At 46.5% G+C, this 26357-nt stretch overlaps 1 long non-coding RNA gene across 1 annotated transcript; it reads left to right on the forward strand.

The window, feature by feature from the left end:
- The first annotated feature begins 1229 nt into the window (after positions 1-1229).
- On the forward strand, positions 1230-25532 carry LOC144172550 (uncharacterized). Its single transcript, XR_013323043.1, has 3 exons — positions 1230-1389; positions 3694-3871; positions 25141-25532. It is a non-coding gene; the product is annotated as an uncharacterized LOC144172550 (long non-coding RNA).
- Positions 25533-26357: the final 825 nt, after the last annotated feature.

Genomic DNA, 26357 nt, shown 5'->3' on the forward strand with positions numbered 1-26357 from the left:
TGGCGGCCATTTTGTTGCTTACCATTGTTGCCAGATTGCTGCTTCTGCGGCCCCCACCGCCAACACGGACGAGGTCATTTGTAACCAAAACTGACGAAGACGCAGTAACACGTAATCTTCGGACACACTTCTTCAGCTGAAACGCTGCGAAGCGCGTTATCTTTGATTCGCATTCCGAACGACGCAAGTCGCACGCAGCCGCAGAGCAGGGAGGACGAGCTAGACTACCCCAGTTGACCGACAGAAAACGCACAAACAACAAAATGGAGGCATCCATCAACTGTCGCAGCGCATACAAGTCTCACGTATTTCGAAGTGACCAATGATCACTGCGGCCGCACGGAACAATAAGAGAAAAGAGTGCCAATACTCTGTAACCTTATCTAATGGCACTAGCTGCTACGGCATGGGCTGGATATGTGCGCAATGGAGCTGAGTCATTGTAGTAGTCATCGGGATTCCCACCGTACTTCTTGAGGAGTAGGCGAGTGATGTATGCCATTTTTTCGCTCCGTCGGGGGCGGGGTGTTCTCAGCCAGGAGGTCCGGTTCATTTGAACCCTTTGATCGACGCATAATCCGCCCCTGATAGCACGTGAGTACAGGTGCATAACAGCCTCGCAGAACCCTTTTTTGGCGTGTTCAAGTCTGCTTGCTGACGTAATTCGCGCCATGAGATGAAGAAATGAAATCGAAGGAAGAGACACATACTTGGTGTAGCAGGAAATAACTGATAAACACTTCGCTAGCTTGACATTGACGAAAACGAAGGACGGTGAGACAAGCGCACACATATTCTTGCATCTCCATCTGCAGGGCACATCGTCATGTCCCTGCTGTAGCATTTGTAAGTCACTGGTGCTGTAAAAACAGAATAAATTTATTCGCTATTTACTGCGAAATGCCAGCCATTTTATTGTCTCTCCTTTCAACATCAAAGGCTATCCAGCTGATCAGGTAACCAGTGACAGAATAAGTAGGTATAAAGGTGTGCATAATAAGAAAATACGGGCGCTAGGTATGCTTATATTAAAAAATATATATATCTTTAACCACTCTTGTTGCTAGAAAAGTAAATGTAACTTCAGAAAAATTCAAGAGGTACAGTCTATACAATGGAGTGGTATATTCATAGTTTATAGAGACGTAGTCAAGGTAGAGGTTTAAGGACTCTAACTGAACCAAGCGGTGCCTTGTATGGTGCTAATGACGTCCTACCTTTTCAGGATCTCTAATGTACCCTTCAGGGGCAGATTCAGTCGGGTTCATAAACACAGAGGAGTCTGACCCAAGATTTCCAGATATACAAATTTTAATGGTTTCGGAGTACCCCAAACCTATTGAACTGCCGAAGAGGTACCCGTACTGCCCTAAAGGAGTTACCCCAGAGGTAAACAAAGTTATACCTTTAGCAAATTTGATTTCTGTGCCAAACTGTGAGCCATTGGAAAAAAGAATTAGGTGTTTGATCTTACATTTTATTTTGTCTCCGTATTAAAACGGAGGACATTAAATTTTTGTTATCTTTGTGTACTTAAAACCCGTGTTCTAAGTGCAGAGAATTTGAGCGGCTTGCGTTACCGTCGTAGCTCGCTCGCTGGGCCCAAGTGTAGCCCCACGACGTACCGTTGTAGCGCAGTCCCACAAAGGCTTCCAAAATCAAGTGGGTTATATAGTCATTACCGTTCGAAACTCTTGAACCTCTGGCGCTTGTCATATATCTCCCCGTTGTTTGGCGCAAAGAAAACTGCAGGTACATTTGAGGAAGAATATACGTATTTAACCGGCAGTGCCCGCTTTTGTTTAGTTAGGAACGCTCGTTGGGCTGGTTTCTACGATAGTAAGCGAAAAAAAATTCCCCCTCATTTCCCCGAGGGGGAGAATGTGAAAGTGCGAATGCACGGTTGTCGGCCCGCTTGCGGCGCTTGCGCTCGGCCCCCGCAGCCCACCGCCTCGCCGCCTTCTCTTCCATCTCTTCCATCGGGTTTGTAGTATCACGTGTACACCACGCAGTTATCAAGCCGCTATAACGCCGCTGAGTCGCCAACGCACGCCGCTGATGACGTAGTTTGAATGCGTTAAAGATATAAGGCGCGTTATTCACACTGATATCAGCGTGGCTTCCGTGGCTTAGTCGGTTGCGCGTCGCGCTGCGGCCGCAAAGTCCTCTGATCGAAATCTGGCGCCGGATGCTGTTTCTTTTTTAAATATAGAGGAGCACTGCGGACGCCGCCGACGCCGCCGCCGCCGCCGCCGCCGCCGGCGGTGGATGGTTTGGGGTCGCTTATAAAGTGCATTCGCACTTAAAAAAGTGGCAGTGCAAGAAAGAAATGGCGCGCTCCAAACTGCGCAATATGAGGAGGCGTCGGCGGCGCCTGCACGTGCGGGACGAATAGCAACCATAAAAAAGAACAGAACTCCCGCTGGCGCAGTTTCAGGCAGGGGGCGCGCGAGCACTGCGAAGGCGAAAAATTTAAATTGCATTGGACAAACCCACGTTCCATTATTGTGATTCACTGCTCTGCACATCCGACAGCTTTCACATTGAGTAGAACGGCTTTATTCACAACAAGCGGCCTGAAGGAAAAGACGTCCCATTTTCAGCTTAAAATCTTAGATAAGGAAGCATAATTGTGAAATGTTTTTGTCGTAATTAAAACGGGGTACAAAGAAATAACCGCAACGACAGTAAAATGAGACCGCTCCGTCGTAGCGCTAATAGCAGTGTTTGTTTTAAGCATTTCTATAAGAGTAATTCAGCAAAGATAAGCACTACCACGTTGTACAGGACTAAAAAAAAACGGCAGTCGGCCCCCTTTTTCGGTCTGTAAAAAGACAATACTAAGTATACCCCGTGTCCTCGCGAGGAGGGCGTCTCATTATAGCTTCTTAGAGCTCCCTACGGCTGTACAGCCTGCGTGGGTGCAGTTTGCTGGTATTCTACACTTAGCTGGGTTTATCGCGGTTCTCGTCATCACTATCTGGTAACATTTATCGATAATTCTTACCTGTCAGGCCAGACTTCAATAGCAATCCCTATACCTGACACCGGGCTTGGAACATTTTTCGCCGTGTTCGGTACTACTCGCCAGTTACAAGTGACTAAGTCTTCTTGAAGGGAAGTATTTCTTAAAACGTATTTCTCAGTGCTATATAATCACGTTACCAACAGCGAAAAATCTCCAGGGCGGAAACGACTGTGCCAGCTAGCCACAATAATGCAGAATTACAAGCAGCTTGCAAAACACTTCCTGTATTTCGGTTCCTTACGTATATTAGCGTTTTTTAAACGAGTGCAAATTTTGAAGGCCATTTTGCAGAACGACATGGCTCGGCGCTCAATGTGTCAAATAAGCGCCAATGTCGTACCCGCGTGCTTTGTACCATTTTAAGCCAAACATACGCTTGACGAAGTCACCTCGCGGATCCTTATAGCAGTTATTCTAGCAATTTTTCTACGCGACGACAAAAATTTGTGTTACCGTTCACCACTCAAATTGCGGCGCAATTATGCAAGCGTCTTTCATCAATTATTTTCAGAGCAACATTACCTTTGCCACTTTCACTCCTATAGATGCATGATCAACCGTAATGGCCAATAAAACTTATGAGTAGCCCACCACCAACTGTTCCACTGAGTGTTGTAAATTTGCAAAGCTTTTATTAATTTCCAATTGCGTCTATTTTGTTCTAGAAATGCCCCACAATTTACCACGTCTGGTTAAGAAGCTACTTTATGTCTATTGCTCCAATACTTCTGCGTCCGAAGGCAAGCGGGTTTATAAAACTGAAAAGTACAAATCCCTTCGACCACCCTATAATCGACCCTCAGCTACTTTCTGATGAAGCAGATATGGAGACTATGGTAAAAGGTAAGTCCAAAGTTCAATTTGTATGTTCGGTAAAACTTATAAGTGAATTTTTAGCCTTCTATGAGAAGTTAAACCGTGCTAAACTAATTGGTCCTATTGCAATCCTTAACGGTTTTCATTCATGGCCGGTTTCCACAGTGGGTTTCGAGCGGAAATGGCACTCTGCCCAGACCAGCGTTTCGTAAGCTCCATCGGATACGAGCGTTGTGCGCACCGACACCTATATCCTATCAGATTTCTGTGGCCTAAGCGAAATCTGAACAAGCAACGCCTGCTTCACCGTTGTTTGGCTCTGAGCGGAGGCGCGCAATGTCTATTGCCAACACAGCCTTTTCGTTTTAAAGCTTGCATAATCCTGTTGCCTGTCTTCAGAAAGCGGTTCACCGAAGAGCTGATGTACTGTTGTCAATGACCTCTTTGCGAGAGGGGTACAATATGTCCTGTCCGGCAATCCGGCACTCGGGCCATTTTAAGCATGTTGCCATTCCACGACCACTAAGTTACACTATAGTAACGTAGAGCTCCGAATAGCAAGCCTTCGAAAAATTTTAGGAACGCTGTATTACAAGCAACCTGCCCCTTGAACGTAGATAGTATTGAAAGATTACACATAGAGCGCCTGTGTTAAATGCGGCGCAAAGATAAATACACCTTCAATAACAGTCCGCTTTCAAAGTTTCACCCGCAAATAAAACGAAAAGTAACCGTGCAAGAAATACCAGTTCGTCAAGGTTTTACACCGGTAAACATGGTTTTGAATGAAAACGCAAAAGGAAGAAAAGCCTGGCTAGTTGGTACGGTTGCATATTAAACTGAACTATGAAGAACGACAAGGAAGCGGGACGGTATAGGCGCTTACTGTTAACTAAAGTGTTTTAAGCTAACACACACATAGACACATACATCTCTTCATGTGCATTCACTCCGTATATCAATAAACAACTTCAAGCTTTTAGCACCCTAACGATGATGATGATGGTTAGTGTTTAATGGCGGAAGGCCAACGAGGGCAAAGAGCGCCAGAGAAGAGGTTATTTAATGAAGAGAAGTGATTACCACACAAGGGTAGGTATAAAAACGTGTAAACCGAAAATAGTAAAATCAATTAAAGAAAATGGCGATGGCTGGTGTATAGGGCGAGATTTGATTATGCGTGATAGGAAATGAGGTTTAAAAACTGAACGTCTGACAAATACTCAAACACACGTTTCACCGAAACCATGGCACCGTCACCAAGAAACCGCGATGGATGTAGGGGGATATTTTGTCTGTAGAGTTCTCTGAAGGGTTTGTGTCGTGTTGTGTGAAGTGCCTTGCATGTGATTAGTATGTGCACTACGGATAGGGCCTCTTCGCACCGGCTGCACTGGGGTCTAGAAGATCCCGTCAGCAGATACGAGTGCGTTGCATGGGTGTTCCCTATCCGCAGCCTACCCAAGGCGACTTCCGTGTGTCTGTTGTGTGAGTCAGCTGTGTACCGTCTCAAGTGTGGCTTTATTACATGTAGTTTGTTGTCTGTCTGTTCGTTCCAGTGTGTTTGCCATGTTCTGCGCAAGTGTTGTCTTATGTGTGGCTTGAGGTCTGTGTAGGGTATCGTTGTTACGTGTACAGTGTTCCTGAGTGCAGCAGCAGCGGCCCTCTCGTCTGCAAACTCGTTCCCAGTGATCCCAGCGTGTCCTGGGACTCAGCAGAGGAGCAGCTCATGCGTTTGTGCATACACGGACATGATAGTGTTGAATCCAAGATTAACTATGTGGTTTTTTTTGGGGGGGGGCTTGTGCGATGACAGTGCGCGAACAACACTCAAAGAATCTGTATAGATGATGGAATTGGGAATTTGATTTTCAAGAATGTGTCGTACAATCAGTAAAATTCCATACGCTTCTGCTGAAAAAATTGTTGTGTGCACGCTCATGGTTCTGGCTGCATTGAAATTTGGACGATGAGGAGCGCACGACACCATAATGGGTGTTTTAGAAGCGTCACTATAAAATTCTGCACATGTGTATTTAAACTGCAATCACAGAAAGTGCTGCAGTATTGCAGCTCGTAGTACCCGATTTTTTTCAAGTTTTATAAAAGAAAGGTCGCACGACACAGTGCGAACTTGCCAAGGCGGTAAAATGTTTGAAATGGATGACCTGTACACATCTAAAAACAAAGCACTCAGATCCGAGGCTCGCTCTCTCACTCTAAGTGAAAAGGGCAGAGGAACGGATGGGCGATTTACAAAGAACACAGACGTTCATGTATCGTTAAAACCAGGATAAAAAGGTTGGTTATTCAGTGATGAAATCTTAAAAGCATAAAGCAAATCCATGTACGTTCGTTGATTCTGAAGACTCCACTTATTACACTCGACATACAGACTCTCGACAGAGTAGTGCGAAAAGCACCCGAGGCCAGGCGAAGCCGCAAGTGTAGCACTGGGTCAAGAATTCGCAACGCTGTTTTACTCGCCGACCCATATAGCACACTCACATAGTCCAAACGAGACCCAACTAAAGCAGTATAGAGCCGTAGTAGGCGTTTTTTGTAGAACCATACGTTTGGTGGGAGAGAACCTCCAGAATATTCATTGTTTTCAGACATTTATGTTTAAGTTCCTTGATGTGTGGAATGAATGTGAGTTTCTAGCCACACACAACACCAAAATATTTGTGCTGCTTGTTCACAGGAAGCGACACGCCATTAAGAGTAATGTCTGGGTCCGGAAGGATCCCGCGCTTCCTGGAGAACACAACGCAGGAGCTTTTTGCAGGATTCAATTTAAACCCATTCTGGTCTGCCCAGCCGGCAAGCTTCTTCATACCAAGCTGGACTTGACGTTCGCATATTGACATACTACATGATTTAAAAGATATTTGCACGTCGTCTACGTACATAGAATGAGAGATTGTTGGTGCCAGTGCCTTTCCAAGAGAGTTCATCTTTACTATGAAGAGAGTGCAACACAACACGCCACGTTGCGGCACGCCATTTTCTTGGACGTGAACCTTCGAAAGTGCACAACCAACTCTTACTCTGAACGTTCTCTCTGACAAATAACTAACAAGGGTGTTCAACATGTTACCCCACCGAATGACTTGAGGTCACTAAGGATTCCATAACGCCAAGCTGTGTCGTAGGCCTTCTTGAGGTCGAAAAAGACAGTTAAACAGTACTGCTTATGCACGAAGGCATCCTTGAGGTATGATTCAAGTGCAACCAGTTCATCGTTCGTCGATCGCCTCAACCTAAAGCCTGCCTGGCAGCTCTCGAGAAGATCATTGTACTCGAGGAAGTACACGAGCCTGCGATCGATCATCTTCTTGAAGAGCTTGCACAGGCAGCTCGTCAGGGCTATTGGACGGGTAACGTCAGGGGGACGACGGGTCCTTTCCCTCCTTCAAGAAAGCCACTACAATGGCCTTACTCCAAGAGTGTGGAATGTGCCCCGAAAGCCATATTTTATTATATAGATGTAGAAGTCCTTCAAGTGTGTCTGTGTGTAGGTGTTGAATCATTGTATATGTAATGTTGTCTGAGCCTGGAGCTGAGGGTTTACACCTGCTCAGAGCAGCCCTCAGCTCATGTAGTGAAAACAGGGAGTTGTAAGAAGTCTGTGATTTGTTGTTGTCGTGTAGGGACTTCTTTTCACAAGAGTCTTTATACTTCAGGAAAGTGTTCGTGTAGTGTGCTGAACTGGACACGTGTTGGAAGTGTTGTGCGAGTGTGTCAGCCTGGTCTTCCAGTGTGTCCCCTGTTGTACTGACCAGGGGCAGGCTGTGTGTCTGTTGTCCTTTGAGTTTGCGTATACGTGTCCATACCCTGCGTGTTCTGTGTATGAGTTTATAGATGTTAGGAATGAGCGCCAACTATTTCTTTTTGCCTCACGGCGCACACATTTTCCGTATGCCTTGGCCCGTTTGAATAAGAGGAGGTTTCCCGACGTGGGGTACCGATACAGGATACCCCACGCCTTGTTCTGGGCCTCTCGCGCCCGCCTACAGTCCTCATTCCACCGCGGCCTCCGCTGGTTGCGCGGGGAACCAGAGGCGTGGGGAATGGACTTTTCGGCGGCGTCGAGGATGTGCGCCGTGAGCAGTTGGGTAGCTTCTTCAACGTGTAGGTGTACTATGGATGTGTGGTGTAGTTTGGATGTCTCTGTAAATGTATTCCAGTTAGCTCTTGCTTCATTATACCTGTTATGGGAAGATGGAGTGCTCGGGCCTGTACCTATATACGTTAATGAAGTGGAGAAATGGTCACTACCATAAGGTTCCGTGCCCACACCCCACTCAGGACATGGAAAGAGAATTGCAGAGCCAATAGCCAGGTGAAGATGTGAGCATGTGTTCTGACCTATGTTATGGTATGTAGGCTGTTTATTGTTGAAAAGGCCTGCTCCTGAAGATGTAAGGAATTTCTCTATCAGGCGACCTCGGGCATCCGTTTTGGAGGAGCCCCAAATAGAATTGTGTGCATTAAGTTCGCCTGTTAGAATGTACGGTTTGGGCAGCTGGTCGAAAAGCGCCTCGAAGACAGAGCTCAAAAGTGCATAATCAGGAGGAATGTAAAGGGAGCATACCGTTACCAACCTATTAAAAATTATTGTGCGGATGGCTACAGCCTCGAGGACGGTATTCAAGGTGACAGAGTGGCATGCTAAGAATTTCCGGCAAATTTTGGCCACACCGCCAGATGAGTGTGTGCAGCCATCCCTGTCCTTTCTGTATACCAGGTAACTATTAAAAAATTCGTGTGCTTGGAATTCAGATGTGTTTCCTGGACACACATTACACATGGCTGATTGGCATGCAGAATCTCATACACGTCGTCAAGATTAGTCAGAAGGCCTCTGCAGTTCCATTGAACGATGTTTTCTCTTCCCATTATTTAGTGTGGGAGCTACTGGGGTGTGTATGTTTATGTGTCGTTTTTCGGGGCTGTGACTCTTGAATTGGGCTTTTTGGGCCTTTCTGTAGGCTTGGACGTCGGAGGCCGCTCCTTGCGCTGTGTTGCAGGCAACAACGGCACGACGTCCATCTCGTCGCCCGATGTCCCGGGTGTGCCCGTCAAACCGGGCCTCCCGGACTTGGCCCCCCTTCGGGGGCCCTTCGTTTGACCCGCCACCGCCGCAGGTGTCGGGGGCACTAGAAGTGGCACGGGCTGGGCGGTGGCGGTGGAAGCCGGTGCGGGGCCCGTGGTGTCTATGGAACGCTCCAACGCACTGGAGGACGGGGAGGCAGGGACGGGAGCGGCACCGGTCCCGACGGAAGAGGTTGCCACCACAACCGCTGCTGGCTCAGCGAGCGGTGCGGAGGCGGGTTGGGCTGCCATAGTCAACCCAGGGGGGGGGGGGGTCCAAGTACGACTCGCGGTACTGGGTTCCGGCCGAAACCAGACGCCGCTCCGCCCCCCGGCGAGCTGCGTCGGCGTACCTCCCCAGAGGGAAAGAGGCGAACCTCTTTCTCGCCTCTAGAAAGGTGATGTTGTCAGTGACCTTTACATTTATGATTTGTTTTTCCTGCTTAAATTTCTCACAAGTGCGGGACCACGCTGCGTGGGGCCCCTGGCAGTTGCCACAGGTAAAACTCTGGGTGTTGCCGTTTTCGGACGGGTGGCCATGTTGGCCGCATTTTGCACAGGTAAGGCGGCCGCGGCAGGAGTTGATGCCATGCCCAAACCGTTGGCACTTAAAACATCGCCGCGGGTTAGGGATGTAAGGACGCACCGGACATCGAACAAAACCTGCATTGATGTATTCTGGAAGGCTCGACCTGTCAAAAATTAAGATAACATGCTTTGTTGGTATTTGTTTGTCCTCTCTACGTATGTTTATGCGCCTGACCCCTGTTACGCCCTGACCTCGAAGACCCTCCAGCAGGTCAGCTTCAGTTTCGTTCAGTAGATCGGGATCGGAGATCATGCCTTGGGAGCTGTTTAAGCTGCGGTGGGGCGTGACCCTGATGTCAAGATCACCGATGCGGGTCTGGCTCGAGAGTTTTTCTGCCTGCTACTGCTTGGTGACTTCGACCAGCAATTGCCCAGTTCTTTGTTTCTTGGCTTTGTACGCCTCACCAATTATACTTGTCAAGAACTTCGATACCAGGAAGACAGACAATGAAGCGACAGATCTTTCTGTGTCAGTTGACTCAATTACAAGAAAACGGGAATGATTGTTTACGGTTGTTGGAAAGACAGTTGTTGAAAGACGTGGAAATAAAACTTCGGTGCGGCCCCTTTTCGGAGGCCGATCACGTTTGGAGGGGGGTTTTGAAAATGCCATATAGCATAGTATAATAGCAGAGAGACGGGGGTACTTTCTCCTTTGACCTCACCCTCGTAGTCAAAGAGGTCCCGGAGCTCCCTGTCTGGTAGACAGGCAGGGAGCCCATCGGCCGAACCTTGACCAAGGCTCCGACGGCCACCGTTTAAGGCTTCTACCCTTCACCTTTAAACACCTCGCCACGGTTGGACACGGCTTATGTATGGGAGGTCGGGGTCCGCGGTGTCGCTGCTCACCGTCACCATGAATACTCAAGGTGCCCTGTGCGGGGAGCACCCTAACGATCTCACAGCTCTGATCATAAGAAACTAATTTCTCTATCTAACAGGCATGAGGATGGGTGGCATATGCATTCATACCAAAAGCTTTTATGTTTAAGGCTTTTACTACTCCTCTTGTTGTTTTATCACCGTGTTCATATGATACCGCTGTGACAATGAAGAATATCGTGCATTTGCATTCTGTCCGCTTGAGTAACAGGTGGACGGAGAACTTAAGTTTTAGCGACGAATGGTGCTCTATGAGTCTAACATTCACGCACCTTTCCGACTGTACCATATACACGCGTTCACGCGGCAAGGGCGTCTGATGTACAAGTGATTTTCTTCGTACACTCTACAAACTGGAGGGTATGGCGCATGCCACATTTGCTAGCCAAGCTGTTATTTTTGTTCTTGTGCATGCGTGCAACCGCAAGACAAACTCGGCCGAGTTTTAGAGAAAAACAACATTTACAGTATATTAGCTGCCTACCTTCACCATACGTTGTGACATCCCATGTACGTGTAGGGCATCACTACAGCTAAATATTGTTAATTAGGATCTTTAGGGACTAAAGAAAATCTGCAAATTATGCGAATGTCGAATTATCGTACTTTATACGATGATCTAAAATTAAAAAGGTGTTTTTCTGACGAGGTTTATACCTATTGGAGGTGTAAATCTAGGTGAAACATAAAGTTAATTCAAATAACTGCAGCTTGTTTCCTATTGTACGTAACATGGAAATTTAAACAACCTTAATACCCTTGAAGCCGGTTAAGAGCTATCTTATAGGCGTTAATTTGCGCGAAGCTGCAAATAACACAAGAAAAATGAACGAAGTGGAAATTTCTTTCAAGTTTTCTCAAATATTTCATTTCAACTTTATGACATATTGCGGCCAAGAAAATAAAACTTAGCACCTGGGGCAACTTTTGTCTCTAAAGAAAGTGGCGATTTCTGAAATACCTCACCATTAAAGCCAACAAATTGATTCCTTAGGAAAAAAAAGAAGTTCCTTAAATGATTCTGCAGGCATGACAGATAAATTGCGAAATGCAGCCCCATCATTGTGGGGAATACTAGTTTCCTCCGCATACTTTATTAACTTATCGTCTGACAACGAATAGCAGAGATCCTTTACATCTATGCTAAATCCGATCAAGTCTTGTTTCCTCTCAGGACACAGAAATGAAAGCAGAGCTTCTCAATTTAACATAGGAAACGAATCTTCTACAGAAAGGGAATAGAGCTTTGTGTGAAGCAAAGATAACACCACCATTTTGATCTGAGTAGCATAAAACGACCTCTTGAAACGTCCAAACCTTCACGTTTTAACAACTTGAGTTCTAGCTTTTAGATGCTTCCAGGCACTCCTCATATTGAATCAAACTCCTTACAGCTATCACTGCCTTCTCTGACAACATCTGGTCTGGCAGCCGAGATTTTATAAGCCTAATGTTCATGTTCACAAGATGGCGAACGACTGTCGTGATACTTTCAGAATTGGTAGGAGGAGCATTCTCCAACATTAAAACACTTGCCTTGGTCACACTTCTCGCCAAAGCCTCTACATCGCTCATATAAGGTCCGACCGTGTCCTCCTATTTTCTTGTGGGAAGTAAAGAAAGTGTGTGCAACCCATCAGAATTGAGTGGGGCTCCTTTCTATATATTCTATTACGTACGTTTAAAACGAGATGAACGCGGTGATGAAAGCTGCGTTCAAATAATAGGGTGCAAAACAGCTGGCACCTTCGTTTATATGAGCAAAGCGCAGACAGCTGACGACAACCGGAATAGCAGAGGGGAAACAGGCGTCTTGGTGGCGTCATGTGCGCTATGAAATGCTAGCCGTATGGCAAACTGGCGACGTATGCGACTGAAGTTATTGGGAATATGTGCAGATTGCTCGGGCGCTTTCTGCGTCCAGAACGACAAGCGCTTGAGGTTTTATCTTTACGACTAAGACATTTTGCACATATTAGTCGTCGCTAAACAATGTAACCGCAACAGGCCTCAGATTGCCCGAAGCTTTACTTTATTGTTCGAACCTCTTCTTCATTCGTCCCGAGGTTAATATTTAGAGTTGCTCTTTTTTCGTCTTGTATCTGACTAGAGCATGCACCAAGCAATGAATACATTATTCAAAACGTACGAGCCCACTTACGAGGAAGGTCGGAAGTAGTTGTAATATAATTTTGCTGGAAAGGGAGGATCACTGAGAAAATCTACAAAAGAAGGAAAAAGAGACATTGATGATGATTTAAATGATGGTTGGTGTTTCATGGCACAAGGCGAACTAGCTCAAAGGTACTGGAAAAAATAAACAGATGCTCACTGTTTGAAAACGCTCAGCTTGAATGACAGGGCCAGATCTTGGTATCGGCCGTTGATGGACAGTGCACTGAGTATTTTGTACAGGTTCGGGAGTTCGATACAGCTTCACCCCTGGAGAAACTACTACAAAAACCTGTCCTTAACCTCTGCTTCTTTTCAGCAAACGGCATTTAGAGATAATAGTTACGGATCAATTTGTTGTGAATCGGTGTGTGGTCAAGAGAAGAGGAATAGGCTGGGTACCACGATAGGCTGGGTACCCACAAACAAGGTGTGTAAGGACCACTGGATTGATGGAATGGCAGGAAGTACAATAGTGGGGGTGGGGGGTTAAATGTACGGGTATACTAAAGCCACTAGAAATAAGGAGGAGCCGCCATCAGCCAGCGTGGCGCGGACGCCATTTTCATGTTCTTGCCAGAGTAGGTCCAGCGCTGCTGGCGCGTCCTCTGCTACGCTTAGAAATTGCCGGTCGCGCGTGTGAGAACCTTTATACAGCTGTCGGATTAGCCCTCTCGAGGATTGTCTCTGAGAATTTCGTGTAATTTACGATCCAAAAAAGTAACAGGTCACATGACAGCATTTTTTAGCACGGTAATGATATTAAAGGGACACCGAAGTTAATTTGTCAAGCTCCCGGTTTTGCTTGCACTGCATAGACTGGCTCAAATTACCACAATTCTCATCGTTTACACGGTTGATAGGTCCATAATTATTTTATAAATCGGGAAAGAAGAAAATCTACCATTCGCGGTCCGCGGCGGCCGCACCAACTAAAGGCTGCGACGTCGGGAGGAGGTGGCACCGTGATTGGAGGATGTCCAAGGTTAGCATTCAAACAAGTTTCGGTTTCGATTCTGTAAAACAACATGCTTGACACCCGACGGTAGCATTGCATGAGCATTCTCAATATCTCAGTAATCGTCGTATCACGCTTCTGCCATGTTGTCGGCTGTAATATGCCGGAGATAAGCCTCCCAGGACGGCTTGTCATCGTAGAAATCACCAGCCGAGGCTTACGCAGTGGATGAACGCCCTCCGCGTCACCCCAGGCGCTCAAATGCCATGCGGTTTTCCCGCATATTCGGAGCTTGCCTTACTCATGCCTGTATCGTAAAAAGCGTGTTCGCACCAGGCCAAGGGTGTGCTGATTCTGGCCTGTGCCCACTGCCCGCAAGCAGTCGGTGCTTGTGGCAACAGCACGCCAACGAGAACTGGCTAGCGCATCAGTGTAAGTCTGCGCGCGTTCTGTGACCTCGCTCGTGGAGCAGTGAACGTTACGGCCCAAAAATAGTGAACTAAGGTTAGAAAACTTCGGCCACAAACGAAAAAAATCAACTTACAAAAAATGCCCCCTTGGGGATTGCAACTTCCTACTTGCAAAACAAAAATCCTAGCGCCTCAGAAGACTCGGGCACGAGCCAGCCTTGCCGAAGTGGGATATACAATGTATATATATAGTACAACCAGTATACACTTTTATTTTATTTTAGCATTTTAAGCACTTTAGGTGACTATTTGTTGTATAGCTTTCGTGCAGTAAACGTCCGCCAAACTTCCACGATATCTCACGTCTAGCAACTGCATTTCTTAAATGGAAAAGCGTTCGCAGATGTGTGGTCGTGCGGCTGACCGCTGTTCTTGTTCACCCAGTGCTAAAAAGTGCTTCCAGCTCTCTAGTTTTCCGCTGTACGGTAAACGTTTCCGCTGATTTTATTTCCTTAGTAGCTATATTGATTTTGCTGACTCTTTTCCCGTACTTGAAGTGGCCTTAGATTTTCTTACTAGCATAAAGTCAGCGAAGCGCCGCACATGCACTTGCGGAGCGCTTGCGTGGAGCGACCCGGACACGGAGCTTGATACAATGTACAAACTAACAAAGTAAAGAAAGGCCATTCTTTCACTGACAAACGTGTTGTGGCTTAGTTTCAACTGAGGGAGCGAATTGCAACGACCCGTCGGCGGCCGGCGGGATACCCGCCTGGCCGACTGACTCGGTCGGAAGTTCGGCGAGCCGTGCAGTAGCGCAGCACATTTCCAGCTCATCTCCTCCAGACGTCACATGAAAACACAACAGAAAGTGGACGAGGGTGCAGAAAAGAGGACAGCATTTTCGAATGGATTTTTCTACTAAATAAATTCGCGTAAACGCGCTCAGCGTGGTCGAAACATGGCCTATGGACTCCGGACTACAATTTGCGTTAGTAATCCGGGAATGTTTACAAATCACTTCGGTGTCCCTTTAACGCCACAGGAAAGTAACATGCGTTCCCGTGCGCCGTTAAGTCAATTCGTGCGCAGTAGATGTGTGCGCTGTTTGTTTTTAGGGCGCTTACAATTACGAGCACTGTTTGTGTGATCACCATTTTATCACAAGCTGGTTGTATTAACCGAATGGTGCCAAGTCCTACCACTTTTTTCCGGCCAGTTCTCAAACATGCATTTGTGCGTAGAGCGCACACCAGCGAACATACACGTTATGGGTATGCGCCAGTGCCGTCCGCGGAATTTCTTTCCGAGTTTGCAGGCGCATATCATCGAACATTTTCGTTATAAGCATGCCCCAGTGGCGCACACTGAATTCCTTTTCGGGTTACCTGGCAAAGAGGGTGCTCACAAAATGTAAAAATGTAAGTAGAACAAATGTAACAATAAATTTACAATCGATTTATTATTCAAAACTATAAGAAATGTAATATCCATCATAGGCAGCCTCAGTTCGCCTCGATTCAAGCTATACAACATCTCCTATAAACAAATTAGGGGGCGAAAAAACGGGGGCGTAAGCCTTTCCCATCCGCGTACGGAGCTTATCCATGGTTTATTTACCGTGCATCGCAATATGCTCCAACTTATTCATATTGGATTTGAATTCCGAACGAAATTCCTATGAGCACTGGCTGAAAGATGCATTCAGTCTTCTTTTTTTTCCAGCGCGCGTTTTGGGAAAAAGTTATTAGAAATAATTCCCTACAGTCAATGACATTAATAAATCGCATGTGTTCTTTCGGCCTTCGAATGCACCGCCCGTTTCATCATGGGGCCTCTAGGGTAGCCTAATGACATTAAAAATTTCTATTGACGAAGTCTACTCACCGCAACACAATGCGTTCGCGCTACTTTTTGGCAAGTTTTGGGGGTCCAGAATAAAAACAACTCAAGGTCGAATGAAGCATATAAAAACAAGTAAAATGGGTGTGACGTTTTTTTACTGCTCTCGTTCAACACTGACGCAAGATGCGTAATGGTCTGCGTACAACACACGACGTTTGCACCTTTGAAACTTTCAAATGTACCGTTTCAAACGTCCTGTTTCGTCAGTTACTCCCATCTCGGTCCAACGCGAGGTCAAAACAAAAAGAAACTTTTGCAAATTTCTGTGTAAATGCCCTCACACAATCTCGTATCTCCTCTGGGGGCACATTTCTCCATTGAATCCTGTGTATTCATTATTAACGGATGTATAGCGCAAAAAAGGCGAAGGACAAAGAATGCACGAGAATGTACGTGTATTCATATCGCCCGATGCGTCGCATGTGCCTTGCCTCTCTAAACCGAAATCATCGCCCTTCCAGACTCCTTTCTGTTGCAGCCAAAGTGCACCACCCTGGAATGTGGTTATCATTTACATAGCTTTGCCGCAGCTAATGTAATAAAAAGCATGCATGAAAGCGATGATGGAATACGATTGCCGCACGATCCCAGCCGCCACTCACCGGGAGAAGCGAAAATATAGGGCGAAAGTGGTCACCACAGGTGACGTGATCAAAACGGGCCAATAAATGCCGCGGATTGGCAAAGTGGTGAGAGAAACCGATGGCCGTCTTCTCAAAGTTCCACTGATTTTAGCATATACCACTTGCAATGTGTTCCGGGTGCATAGGATGTATTTGCGAGAAATGTGTCGATGAATAATTTTACTTCCCGGGGGAAGGGGTAGTAGGCGACAGAAGTACCGACCTTCAGTTTGTTCTTTTATATGGACGTGTCAATGCTTTTTGTGCTGGCGGATGGCCATCGCTGGGGAGGGCGAGGAGGACCGCGACGGCTTTACCCCAGGCACCATGTGGAGATTGGGATTGACTACTCTCCTGAGCGACCTGATGCGCCGTTCTTCTGCTGAAGATGGTTCACGTATAGGTTACCTCTTGATGCGGATGTTTGTGATGTTCATTTTCGGTACTTGGATTTAATAAATGGTGGTGTTCCCTGAACCAATGGGGCCCTCAGGACACATCCTGGCAAGGTGCGCCGTAACCGGTTAGCCTTGCGTCCGAAGATAATGTCGAATTGGCACTCATGGCGATCTCTTTGGAGGTGCCAGAGTCGCCTTTTTTGCAATGATGTATTACTAGTCCTCGAAGAAAAAAATACACCCACACCCATCTAAATCCGGTCGCAGTACTCGGCATTGTAATAAAGAGTTACACACCGACCAACTCAGTAGTTGGGCATTCTACGAGGCCGTATTAGCAATAATGGATGCAACTTACGCACAATATCCTTTACTTGGCACAGGTAGGCTCTTAGGGCTGTGTTTTTGCCCTAAAGCGAATATTTTCTTATGTTCGATGACGATTTACAGCCACAAACGGGGTTCAGATTTAAATGTGTCACAAAATTGTTACACGAACATTAAAAATAACACTAAGAGTGGCCTCATTGAGTGGAGATAGAAATTTTGTGACGTTTTTCGTGCTTCAGCTTTTCTACAGGTATCGTGGTTTTATTTTGGAGTAATGGCGCCTCTAGGAAACACTAATGCTCCCGCCTGCCTAGGTATATTGATACCAAGCAAGTTCTCGGAACAGTATGCGTTTGTCTGCTGAGGGGACATTTCGGTCACTCCACCATTATTGAACAGTTCATTTGAAAAAACCGAAACCTCTCCTTTAAACAGTGCAAACACGAAACAACTCCTTCAAAATTCAGATCGCATGATGCAGTGTGCTATCTAGGAGAATAATTCTGCAGGACTCATTATGAAGCTCATGTGTCTTAAAGAGAAAGTGGGGCGATGCTCATCAGACTCTCTTTACTGCTGCAATGTATTTGGAACTCTTCTTTGCTTTTGTTTTGTCTTGTGGGCGAATTACTTCGATGGCTTCTTTCCTGATTTAATGGGTTTCCACTGCTTTTTTGGCTTTGGTTTCTTCGTATTTCTGAGCGAATTTACGTGAGTAAGCACACTAGCACACGCCACAGCGTCTTTACAATCACGGTTCTTCGCTGATGGTGTGCTCCTGTTGTAGTCACGTGCTGTCATGCTTGCATGTCACCTGGAAGGGACTATTCTACAACTATTGCGTTTCCAATTCACAGTTTTTGGAAGTGAATTTCGTAAGGCGGTCACATTAGTACATCAACGATCCCGACTCCTGGCTAATGCCTCATGTGGATACTTGCCACAAAGCAAGTCACAACGATTATCCTCTTCAAAAAACTGTATGCATATTAACCGGGACGGGCGAACATGAAACCAGCAAACCATAAATACCCAAGTGCCTAATCGACCCGCCCTACATACATCACAGTTCTCGGCGCAATAGACGGCGCATACAGCAAAAAAGAATGAAAATCTTTCAACGCATACAAAACGTGGGGAAACAAAGAGAGCAATTATAACAGCATCACAGATAGCTCATGGGTAGACCTCCCAACGCGCATGCCCTGAACAAGAACCGTAATCACGCTTACTACGCATATAAGAATGCGACTTCCAGGCTAAGCAAAGCAACAGACGTGGGACTGATGAAATTCAAACAAGCTTTGAAAATGTGCCTGGCTTTTGCAACTGCTCAAGTTTGTTCGTTTGGTTTCGAACTAGCCCTATCTCCACCTGAAAAACTTGCAACATCGAAATAAGTTGCGCGCCTGGTGCCTGTGGATGTAGGTGATCGGTGTACGGCAGAAGGTGTGGACGTCCTGGAAGGGGAAGGTTCCAGGCAGCGGAAGTTGGCCAACGTTCACAAAACTGGGCACTACCTTGTGTCGTCGCAGTTACGGGGACTGCGGCTGATAACAGAGGCCAGTTTGTAGTTATGCCTCAAGGATCTCATAATGAAAAAACATGCGGCGCTGTGGAAACACCGTTGGTTTATACTCCCAATAAACGACAAAGTTTGAAGAGACTTGCGATTACATTTCTGCAAAGTAAGAATCTACAAGGACTCACGTATCGCCTCTTGCACAAACCCTGCAGGTTTTGAGAGCAATTGTTTCCAAAGTGGGCACCCGGGAGCGGGCTGTATCAGAGTTTCTCATGAAGCTTTTATACACTTTACAAGTCAGTGATCCGTTCTAGGTCCCCGGTTCCGCAGCGGCTATCAAGAGTACGGTCGAACTAGGCAGCGGAACCTTCGCGGCGTTTTGCATTGGTGTAGAGGATTTATAATACTTTATGCCACATGAAGCGGTAACGAGCAGTGAAAAACGTTTCACAACGCCGGAAAACGACGAGCGTGCATTCATTGCTAGGTCTAGAATATCGGTGTCTTTATTCTCCAAATGAAGTTTTGCTACTGGACTTCTACCGCGGTCGAGTGGAGAGAAGGCACATTTACTCGGAATTGCGGCGTGTGCTTAGGGTCCCAAGTGGCCCCTGTTAGCAGTAATACATTTCTGGGCAGAATGGATCGGTTTCTGAAAGAAAAAGCTGGACGATAGTGTGTGGACGATAGTTTTGTTGTAGTGGACATTCCACCTTGAAGAATTAACCCTGATCTACCAAGGTGCTGGAAGAATGTTGTCAGGGCCTACGATTTACCTTCGAATTGCCTAAAGAACAGTACCCAAGTTTGTGGATTTAGGACTAAGTGTCGGGGAAGGGCACGTGTGCTAGAAGTACTCTCTGAGGTATGTCAAATTACTGTTAACCTATGAACCGGCAGACTCTAAACTGGTACAGCCAGGCCATTGCACTTTCTTGCCTTAAGTCGGCCATATCTTCATCCCGCGAGCATTCAATGGCTTTTCAGCCTCTGAGTGCAGGTGGACAACCTAAGAAAATCTGAGCACCATCTTTTCATACTTTTTAGTGCTAGTGACAAGCTGATGAAAAGGGTAAAGTCAAGTCGCAAAGGGAGGCAAAGAAACAGAAATAGAAGCTTAAGAACTGTGCAGTGGTGCATTATCTTCCCAAGATGTCTCAGAAAAAATCAAGTTGCAAAAAGGTATAATGTTCAGATTTTTGTAATTGTTTTCGGATCATAATATATAACGTATATTTCATCCAAAAGTTGATAAAAAGGCAAAAAGCCGCCTAACGGCTTGTGTTGTTATTTACAAGAAATTTGACGCAGCTGGCACTAGTGGTGCAAGGCTGGAGAAACAGCAGAGCTGGTGGCCCCTCTTCGTCGTCGGAGACGTGGCTGTTGCACCGTCAATGCCCGTAGCAGCCCAGTAGGTCCACTGCAGGACAAATGCCTCTTTCATCAACCTCCAACCGCTACTTTGCCGCGGCACTGGAGCCCAGTCTTTGCCTCCGGAGTTCCTTATTTCGTCCCTCCATCGGCCAATTGGCCTTCCCCTTTACTATGCCCTTCTGTCGGTATCCACTCTTTCACCCTGGTAGTCCACCGATTGCCAATTCGCCTAAATACGTGGCCAGCCCAAGTTCATTTTATTTTATTTATTTGAACTCTATCTTGTACCCTAGTTTGTTATCCCATGAAGGAAGCTTTTGTTCTGTCTCTAAGCGTTACTCAGATCATTATTCGTTCGACGGCACGTTCGGCCTACACCCTAGTTCCCTTTCAAGTTGCCTAGTAAGCCACCTATTTATGCTCTATATGTCATCCCCTCGCATTTATTTCTGATCCTGCTACGAAAAGGTCTCAATGACTGTAGGCTCAGATCATTTCTTCCGCAGGCTTTCACATGTCTCCTAAAATGGACCCCGTTAGCTCGAGATAGAACCCGCGACGAATTCCAGAGCCAACACCCGCACTACGAAATTAAGGGAAATGCTCTGCGCCCGGACTTCGATGATAGTTCAAACGTATACACGTCCGTTTCATAACGCGAGAGACCCAGGTTCGCTTCTAAACCAGGGAAGCATTTTTTTTTCACTTTATAATTTTCTGCACATGTTGTTGTTCACAACCAGTGCTAACCCATACGCCTCGGGACTTTGGGGTGGCCCAGTGGTTAGCTTGCTGGTTTCATGGCGTTCAGGTCCCGGGTTCGGCGGCCGGCACCTCCCTAAACACATTTTGTATTGAGGCTTTGGTGTTTTTGCCTAGGCCGGACGGATTTGTGGCGGCCTGAAAAGCTTTGGTGTTAAAACACTAAGGCTTTTTTCTACGCAGATTAAAAGCGGAGCAGCGCAGAATAATATGATAACTACAACTGTTCAGGGGTGCCCCAGTCCATATCTAGAGATGGTAGAATCCTTCAGAGTCCTTGAAAAATAAACACGGTGTGGAAGTACAAGGAGATGCGGTGCTGTGTATTACGGTCAAAGAAAATACAGACTTTGCGGTCCAACACCAAAGTTCAACCGACTAGACGATCACTAGAGTCACTAGATAAGGTAGCAGTGGCAGAGTACCGTCACTGAGGCATGCAAGCCAGTATCGGCGGCAATTTTGGTGCTTAACAGTGTAGCGAGTTTTCCTCTTCTGCGACCTCACTGCTAACTTCACCATGTCATTTTTAACAACACTGCAAAAGATGCAAAAAAACGGCATCTTCGGTGACACTTCAGCTGCTGAAATGCTGTTACACGAGTAATCTTTGATCACCGTTCGGAACGACGTCAGTCGCGCACTGCAGATGACCAGAGATACAAGCTATGTCGACCAGAGTTGACCCAGCAAAATGCATAAGCAAAAAAAATGCCGGTGTGGATGAACCGTCTCAATGTAAACAAATATCACGTGATACGAAGTGACCCATGAACACGGCGGCGGCATGGATCAATAGAAGAAAAAAAAGGCTGATACTCTAAAACGTTACCTAGTTACTCTAACGAACACTTTACTTTTTAGCTTACAGTGCGTGCCTAAAAAAGGTCATATTGCCTCCGGAGTAAAATGATAGACAATGGCTAATCATGCCTCCTTCCGAGGAATACAGATTTGGGTGTGACGTGGTGCCGGACTCACGGCACCTCTGACGTTCGGACGTTTCCACCGGTGGCACCGTTCGTGCTATTCCTCGAGGACACAATGCCGTCCTTTGCGGGGGTGAGCCCAAGCAGACCTTGAAGCACACGCAACGCTGGTGCTTGAACGCTGGTGCTGTGCGTACGTGACGCCTCGTCACGTATGCGCCGGGAGCGACCAATGACTGGCCAGACCTCCTTTGTTTACTAACGCGCGATCCCTTCTCTCCACGCAACCCGCGGAAGGTATAAGAAGGTGTGGAAACAAACTCCGGGGTCCCCTTCTAGACTCACGGCCAAGCGATTCCGTCGGAGGAAGCCACTGTAGGAGTTATCCGGTAGCGCGCTCCTGTACTGCGGCCCGAAAACGAGACGGCAAAGAACGCCGCTCCTTCCACTTTCCCGCAACACGGACCAGCGGGCTCAGAGCTGCAGTCAGAGATCGCCTCCATAGCCCAGCACGTATTCCACGGCTTGAGAGCTCGAGCTTCTGGTCCAGCGGTGAGCGAACGCCTTCCGTGCACCTCGGCGCGAGAGTGACGAATCTCGCTTCCACAACCCGAAACCAGCCGCCCACCTGACACGCTTTTATCTGACCAGGAGCCTGAGACCCCCACGCTACCACGTCCTCAAGACCGGTGAGGGAGCATAAGTCGTTTAAAAGTTTATTGATTAAACTTAATTGTCATCTGTTGGGAATCGCTCGTGTCTGCGTCTCTTTTCCTCTCAGCTCTGCGTGGAGCCACTCAAACTGGGAACGGTGACCCAGGCCCTTAATGGCTTGTCACTCACCTTATGCCGGACATGATGTAAACGCAGCATTCACATTCTACCTTCGTTCGTGTCAGCTTTGCCCTGCCTCTAGCAACATCTTTAGAGGGGGGTGAGGGCGGGAGTAATGTCTGCTGGGTCACATACTTGGGTCTGCTGGGTCACATCCACATACTTGGCCCGCAGCTTTGCCCTATCTCGGGTCCTGAAGCGGACTCCTCCAGGTCCGTGGACTGCGGCGGCATGCCCCAGCCCGGGTGAGCCATGGACAAGACTATCCTGCAGTCCTGTGTCCCCAGCCAATTACCAGCCGATACGACCCGAGACTTAACGAGGTGCTATATGACCAGTATTCGGCGCGTCTTAACCGTCTTTGGACGTTTCATCATAGCACTGGCGGGCATTGCTCTTCCGGAAACAGTGTTCGTCAAGCTCAGCATCGTCGTCCGTGGCGGCAAGGACATCTTCACTGCATAATATCCAATAATCCTTTGTGCCCCGCCGTCGCCTACCTATTACCTACCTATTGCGGCATCGACGGGGATACTCGCCCTCGAAGGGGGGATATGTCCCGGGATGAAGACGATATACAATGGCTAATCACTTCTTCCCAGGAAGACAATGGTGTTTGTGGCTCGGTGCTGGACTCCATATATCTTACGGCCGACATGATTTAACTACAGCATTCACATACTACCATCGTTGGCGGCCTATTTTCCCGGTCGGCACGTAACAATATTAGGAACTGCTTTATCTAAGGGCGCCTAATTATATATCTTGAAAAAGGCATAAGGAAGCACGGAAATCTGCTCACCTGCAGCCCGAACATCAGAATGCACCCCTGTTGATAATGTTGATAATGTTGATAATGGTATCAGAATGTTGATAATTTTAAATCATCGAAACAGTAGAACGCCAAAATCTTTGTATATGTAAACTTCTTTGCGGTAAACTTTCTAGATTATATTTAAAGTATAAGTGTTCTAGACATGCAGGCGCAGTTTCTAACTATTCTTTTCACCTATAAAACATGTTGACGTCGTTAGGGCTTATTTTTATGTGTCTATGACCTTTCTTATTCTTGGAAGACAGTCAATTTCACATGAAACATGGGAAGTCATACCTGAACACCAAAATCGCTTTAAGTAAGACGACGAATGATATATATCTGCTGTTTCCTTCTAGTTACCACAAAAACATAGGTTTTTACTTTAGAAAATAGTTTTATAAAAAGCTAGCTTTACCTCGAAAAAAGCTAGAAATAATCCCAGCCCTAACCACGACGCAGAGATAATTCGAAGGATAAAAATGGGGTGGACTGCATTCGGAAGGCATTCTCAGATAATGAATGGCAGCCTACCATTCTCCCTCGACAAGAAAGTGCATGACAGCTACATTTTACCGATACTCACCTAAGGGGCAGAATCTTGAAGGCTCACTAAGATGGTTGAACCTAAATTTAAGACGACTCAGCGCGCAATGGAACAGAAGATGATAACTGTAACATTAAGGGACAAGAAGAAAGTGGAGTGGGTAAGGGAACAAAGGCGTGTTAAGGACATATTAGTAGAAATTAGGAAGAAGAAATGGACCTGGGCAGGGCACGTAATGCGAAGGCAAGATAACCGTTGGTCATTGAGGGTAACAGAGTGGATCCCTAGAGAAGGCAAGCGTTGCAGGGTGCGGCAGAAAGTTAGATGAGCAGATGAGGTCAAGACGTTTTTGGGGATAAATTGGTCGCTGTTAGCACAGGACCAGGGTAATTGGGGAATAATGGGAGAAGCCTTCGCCCTGCTGTTGGCGTAGGTAGGCTGGTGATGATGAATCATGCAACCTTTTAAACGACGTGAATTACTGGTGTGACCTTCGGCACGCCTGAAGATAGACACATTTTGATTGCAGGAAGAGGCAGAATAGGTTTTCTCTTTAACTATGAAAAGCGGAGCACAATTGGCTATATCATTGAAGTTGTTGATTTACACGTGTTCTTTACTTTTAAACAAGGTACCCTAGCATTTGATAAAAACGTTTAAGTGAAGGCAGAACCAAGTTAAGCCTACAATGTTCTGAATGTGTGTCAAACGTTTGACTCCAAAAAACTTTGGGTATATAGTAATTCGCCCCGACTAAAAGAACATAATCAATTGCTTTCTTGGTAGTATTTGCGGCAGAAGACATTTGTACGACGGTTAACGTGAATGATGTTTATGTGCATTTTATGAGGTCGATGATTTGCTTGTGCTACGCTGCATACACACTAACACATCACTGGTTAGTATAACTGTAGTCATCCCTGATAATCAGGCGAGCGGGCTCATTGAATGCAGAATAATTTTGTATCTGGCTTTTAACAAGTGACGTATGCTGTGGTTGCAAACTCTGCTTATTTATAATGAACTTTAAGCGGAAAGCTGGACAAGCCCTATCTGTGGTTAAGGAACATATAGAGGCTCTCGTGAATAACAAGGAGTGCTTCTACAATGTATTCTTTCTCGTTCTTGCGTTTCACATGCATTTCTAGGTGTAACAACGGCCGTGTGCCTCTTGAAAACAGATTCTATGGCGGCCGCAAAAGTGGAGCTGTTTGACAAGCCGTTAGAACACTGCAAAAACTATACCATGTGGACCGATGAATACATCCGTTGTCTTGTGCGGTTTAACTCCCACAGCGGCTGGCACCCGTGCTGCACAGCACCAATGGGAAATCATTCAGATGCTGTGCTTGACTCAAGGCTTCGGTGAGTTGACGACGTCATTAATTTTTAGTCGCTCAACACAGGCTTATTCGAACAATACAACAAGAAACGCTTGGGCAAAAGGGATCATGCTGCCAAACCCCGGATAAAGGTTAAAGCGTTGGTTAAAAATGGCCCCGTATCTGCTCCTTTCCTTGTAAATGTAGAGGAAAGACTATGGTTGACTGGCACCTCTGCAAAGCAAATGCCTTCCTTCTCTTTACCGCTCACCGCTCATGCTATTTCTCTCCAGTCTCGTGCCTCCCAGGATAACACGTTAGAGGTTTGCTCAAGTCATTTTAAATTGACTGCGTTCCTATGATCCATGTCGGGTGTCTAGAGAGCCTACCGGGTGTTGATACCAACGCTGCCGTACGGTGGAGACGCGCGTGCATTGAGGCACCCTACTTCATCGTTTATAGAACCACGTTGCCGTACTCCACGAGCGTTCCAAGTGGAACGCGAATTTACCAACTGGATCCTTCCGTTGATGTTTCCGTTTAATTTCGTAAATGCCGCCTGGAGAAATAGTAGCGCGGGCAACAGCAGGAGATGGGTTTCTGCCGTTGATGTAGTATTTCGTTTGCTATCAGAAAAGCAAGCATCCATCATTTTTTAAATAAATGAACACTGCAAATATCATTTATGTATTGATTTTCTGCCTTATATTTGCGTGATGCCTTGTTCTTGTTCATCAATGTTTACAAGTATGAACATTAACACCGGACGTAGATGTTTACATTTGGCTGTAGGTGTATAAGTCTCTTGCTCAGCTTTGGTTCTACTTTGGCGGAATGGGTGAATCGAGTCGCAGCCAGGCAGTCACATATACAGACAGACGAAAATTTCTGCGTTTAAGCAGCCCAACAAAGACTAACGTCTTTAAAAGTTACAATGTTGGTCAATATAAACATACACGGCAGCATCTCCGCAACTCTCCAGGTCACGCACAGGCGTATTCATCATGTCCCAGTCCCACCACGTACTTTGCGAGCATTTATGT

Source organism: Haemaphysalis longicornis, unplaced genomic scaffold, assembly GCF_048455015.1.
Source record: "Haemaphysalis longicornis isolate Haplotype H1 unplaced genomic scaffold, Haemaphysalis longicornis Haplotype H1 scaffold_23, whole genome shotgun sequence".
In the NCBI taxonomy this organism is placed as follows: Eukaryota; Metazoa; Arthropoda; class Arachnida; order Ixodida; family Ixodidae; genus Haemaphysalis; species Haemaphysalis longicornis.